A 5,315-nucleotide genomic window follows, 5' to 3' on the forward strand; every position below is an offset into this window, starting at 1 on the left:
AGAGTGCAGTTCTTCCCACCCACTCTGGCTCCTGCACTCCCACCTGCTGGGTGCACTGTGCTGCCCCAGTGCGGTCACCCAGGAATACGAGCTGGAAAAATAAATTAATTAACTCATAGATGAGGAAACAGACCTAGAAATAGACTTAGTTGCCTGAGTGGCCCAGATCATGTTCACAGACAAGATTGCCACAGGTCTGGAAAAACTGGCCTCAAATTCTCCATCAGCTCCCTTTCCCAGAACTGACAGGAGCTAAAGGTTGGAGTTAGCCAAAAGGGCCAAGTTTGTGTATCTGACCTTTGAACAGGACAGGACAGAGGTACTAGAGGGAGACTGTCAGGACTTACAGAAAAGAAGGCCTCACAGAGAGCCTGATGAGAACTGAGAAATTAAATCCATGCCATGCCAATGAGGTGGGCAGCAGTTTTGCCCCTCCCCGACAAGGAAGCAGCTGTGGCTGGAAGGTTCTATGTCATCTTCTACTCAAAGGGATTTAGGCATATGGAGGAAAGTTACCTCCTTCAAGGAGAGAGGAGGGTACCTAACACAGCAGCAGAGATAGAAGCCTGCTTCTCACCCCCCTTTCTCCTTTTTGCCAGATAACTTAGGTAGGGCCCTGCCATCATTATCCCATTTAGCCATTGACAACTGTCAGAGAGGTCTTAACCCCATTTTACAAATGAGTAAACCAAGGCTAAGAATAGTAAAGTGACTTGTCCAGGTCAGAAATCAAGTGGCAGAACTAGGAAGATGATCCCAGGTTCCCAAATGCTCTTTCCACTGAGGCCTCACCTCAGTATTTGGTTTCCTGGGGGACCACGATTTTGTGGCCAGACCACCCCCTGCTAGATCTGGGACCAGGTTCTTTAACTACAGAGGTCTCTGGCCTTCCTTTAAGCTCAGCTCCTTGCTGTGTCCTGTTGTTTTGGCAGACCCTGTCCCTGCTTCCCCTGATAACTGTACTTAGGGCAACCTGGGAGGCATGTGATAAGACATGTGCCACAGGGCCTTGGCCCACGTGATCAATGTTCCTCAAAGATGTCACCTTTCCCGTTTGGCAAAGGCTTATTCTCCCGAAGTTCGAAGTTCTCAGTCTATCACTGTGCTCCCTTCACAAGCCTTCCATATCCTCCTGGGAAAGGCCCAAAGCATTTGCAGAGCGCAGGCCCGGAGACAGAAACCCACGCTGCGTTTGTGGCCCAGGGCTGGCACCTTGGTCCCCAACACCAAGCCCCAGACAGTTCCGCTCCTTCTTGGCGCTCTCCCTGCCCATCGGGTTTGTGGGGTGGGATGGTGGGAGCAAAGATCGGCCTGGCCCTCCCTCCTTGCCCAGCCCGGACACCAGCAGAACACCGGAGGGCCGGCAGCCCAAAGAACAAGAGCGGCTGGGAGCGAGGGCCCAGAAAGGGGCCCGCAGATGCCGCCTCTTCCCCCCTTCCTTGGCCGGGGCCCCCACGGTGTCCGGGAGCAGGAGGAATCAATCAGGATAATGAAGCCGCAGCCTGCCACGCACTGCGGGGGCACTGAGGAGTCGGGGCCGGTGCCAAGTCCGCCAGACGGTTCGGAAGAGCAGAGACGAAGCCCGACGCAGGCCCCTGACAACCGCGCCTTGGCAACCGGGACGCCCAAGAGAAATCTTAAAGCTGCAGAACATCCTTTCCTCGCCGCTAGCTCCTGGAGCCCAGGGGAAAGGGGTCGTGCCCAAAACGGGGGGAGGGGTGGTGGGAGGGAGTCAGGCTCTGTGCCTCCTGGGACTTGCAGGTCCGACTGATACCCTCACTTGTTTATTTGTCAAGTGTAGATCGAGCCTACAATCCTACGTGGCCAAGTGCGGGTTAGACAATGGGGAGAAGGAGCGGTGATTAAAAAATGAACAAGGTCCTGCCAAGAGGAGTTCACAGTCTAGCGCGCAAGGCAGACCAGACGGCTGAGGTGAGCAAAGCCCTGTGTTACCCAGGATAAAGGGGCTTCGGCTGGAGGGCTGAGGGGCTGTTACCAAATATCCCTGCAGCACCTCCCTTGCTCCAGGTGAGTTAGACGCTTCTTTCCTGGACTGTGTTATTATCCCAACAGCCCTGTGAGATGGGTATTATAATTATCATCGTTATCGATCCCATTTTAAAGATGACGAATTAGAAAAGATGGGTATTATAATTATCGTTATCGATCCCATTTTAAAGATGACGAATTAGAAGCCCAGAGAGGTGAAGGTACTTAGCCAAAATCTCGTTTTATGGTTTGGATAGTCTTGGACAATCTGATTCTGGCCAGCTTTCATTACAACATGATGTCTGGAAGGTCAGCCCTCAGTGAGGACTTCCCAACACAAATAGTGTCAAAAGCGAGGAGAAAGGGTAGCTAAAAGAAGAGATGGCTAATTTTCCCTTCTGCTGCCCACTACCTTGACCCTGTCTGCCCTGTCCTGTGGGTCTCTATATGGACAGAGGGGTAAAAGAGGTGATCCCAGAGATCCCTCTGGTTCTGTGATATATCTTTTGCCTGAAGTCCAGGCACTGTGCCACCCTCCGGGCAGCAGTAGTTGGCATGGAGCTGCAAACTGGGGGAGATTCCAGGCTCCTTAAACAAGGGGTCAGAGGTGGTGGGGGAGGTTTAGGGGTGGTGGTAAGAGGTCTTTGGCAAAAGAAAGTGAGTCAATACCAGTAGGAAGGCTGGGCCTCATCTTTTCTTCCCATGTCCACTTCTCTTTCTGTTTCTGCACATTCACTCAGGTCAGAAATTTGAGCCAGAGCCTGGGGTAGGCTTGAAGGCTTTTGGTGAGGCAAAAATCATGCTGGCTTTGGAGTCAAGCCCATCTGGTTTCAAATCCTAGCTCTGTCACTTACCAGCTATGTGAGCTTGAACAGGTGACTCAATCTCCCTGAGCCTCATTCAGTTTCCTCATCTGTAAAGTGGAGGCATTATTATCTACCTTTCAGGGTTATTGGGAGACTTAAATGCATGAGAAAAATATAAAATACATGTATGGTGTCTGGCACATGGTAGATGCTTATCAAGTGGTAGATGCTTAACAAATTTAAAAGTGCCTTTGCTTATTTTGGTAGTCTAATAATGGCTCCCAAAGGTATGTCTACATCCTAATCCCCAGAACCTGTGAATGTTCCCTTATCTTAGAAAAGGGTTTTTGCAGATGTGATTAAGCTAAGAATCTTGGGATGAGAGATTACTTTGCCTGGATCATCTGCCAACACAAATGTCCTTGTAAGAGAGATGCAGAGGAACATTATACACACACAGAAGAGTAGCAGGAGGAGTGAAGACAGAGGCAGAAATTGGGGTGATGCAACTGCAAGCAAAGGAATGCCAGCAGCCCCTAGAAGCTGAAAGAACAGTTTCTCCCTTTGAGCCTCCAGAGAGCACACAGAGTCCTGACAACCTCTTGGTTTTGATGAAGTGAAATTGACGTTGAACTACCTTCCTCCAGAAATGTGAGAAGAGATTTGTTGTTTTAAGACACCAAGGTTGTGGTAATTTATTACAGCAGCCTTGGGAAATTGGAGATTTTGTCTCTTTATTATTGTTATTATTGATTTGAGAGAGAGGGAAGAAGCAAGGGAAGGAGGGGGGGGAGAGAGAGAGAGAAAGAGGGAAAGGGAGGGGGATTTGTTGTTCCACTTATTTATGCATTCATTGGTTGACTCTTGTATGTGCCCTGACTGGGGATCTAACCCTCAACCTTGGTGTATCAGGATGATGTTCTAACCAACGGAACTACCAGGCCAGGGTGGAGATTCCATCTTGAACAAAACCTAGTACCTGCTCTTTAGGAATTCACAGTCTAGTAGGAAATAATACAAGGAAACAATACATAGGGATGTCCAAAAGGTGGAAGGATAAGGTAGGTAAGGCTGTTGGAGTTAGAGAAGGAGTTAGCCAGGTAAGGGACTAAAGTGGGAAGGATATTCCTAGCAGAGGAAACAGTGGGGTAAAGGCATTGAGTAGGGGAGCACATTGCCTTCAGGAAAATGTTCACATGTTCGGAATGGCAGGTGCATGGGGATGTGGGGGGTACCATGACAGAACTGCCGAGATGGACAGCAGGGGCAAGAGAGTTAAGTGGTTTCCACCCCAGAATGGCATTAATTCCCCTGGCTGGGCCCCTGATCAGAGAACCCCAGACTGTCAGTACTGGATAGAAGCCTTGGAGTCCATCCAGTCCATCTCACACATAGGGAAACTGAGGCCTATAGAAACTGAGTCCATCCAGGGAATAAGCTACAACCCGATGGCTGCACCATGGCGTCTATGTTGAGCCTGAGTATCCCATGTCTGAGGATCTCAGAGATACTGCTTGGTGGACCCTCTGTAGCCACTTCCAAAAAGCACAGACCCTGTGGTCTCTAAACAAAGAGGGGGTTATTTGCATATTATTTACATGTTGCTAATTAGATGAGAGGCAGATTCACTCAGCCCCTTTACTTCATGTCTCCACCCCCACCTGCCATCTTATCTCACTGCCATTGAGTTCTTCCTCATCCATCTCTTGACCTCAGGAACTTCTCCCATAATTCTAGCCCCTGTCTCACTCCTCAAGGCCCCTTACCTAGTCCCAGCCCAACCCTAGTGTATTAACTTTTTGGTCCTGCCTGGGAGAAGTACCTGTGTGGAGGATCTTGGAACAGGTTACAGTGGGAAGGAAGATGATGGGCTTACTAGCTTGAGGTTTACTCTGGAAATGGGGAGCAGGGAGCTCTAACTCCCTGCAGCCCAGGGGCCATCTGAATGGGGCGATGGAGTGGGGGAGGAAGGTGTTCCTTGGGGATCTGGTGGGCAGCTGCCAGCTGCATGCCCCAGGCCTGCCCCAAGCCTCTTGGCTGGCAGCCACACCAACCCATAAAGGAGCTGGCTCCTTCTTTGAGAAAGGAGGAATCCTGGGGAAGGTCAGGGAGCATTCTTTGGCAGCTTACATTGGTGAGGTTGAGGTTGCCATGCAAGTTATTGTGGACTGTCCGATGGAGATAGCACATCCAGATTCTTAGGGCTGTCATCGACCCAGCCCAGAAAATTGTGAGGCACTGTGCTAAACTAAGCACATTGTCTCCTTGAGGGTAGGCACTCAATATATGTTTTCTTCTTCTTTTTTTAATCCTTACCAGAGGATATTTTCTTCCATTGATTTTTAGAGAGAGAGGAAGGGAAGAAGGAGGGGAGGAGAGGGAAGAAGGGAGGCAGAGAGAGAGAGACAGACATCAATTGCTTGCCTCCTGCATGTGCCCCGACAGGGCCAGGGATCAAAACTGCAACCGAGGTACGTGCCCTTGACAAGGAATCAAACCCTCGACCCCTCGGTCCACATG

The sequence above is a fragment of the Myotis brandtii genome, unplaced genomic scaffold, assembly GCF_000412655.1.
Source record: "Myotis brandtii unplaced genomic scaffold, ASM41265v1 scaffold157, whole genome shotgun sequence".
Taxonomy (NCBI): Eukaryota; Metazoa; Chordata; class Mammalia; order Chiroptera; family Vespertilionidae; genus Myotis; species Myotis brandtii.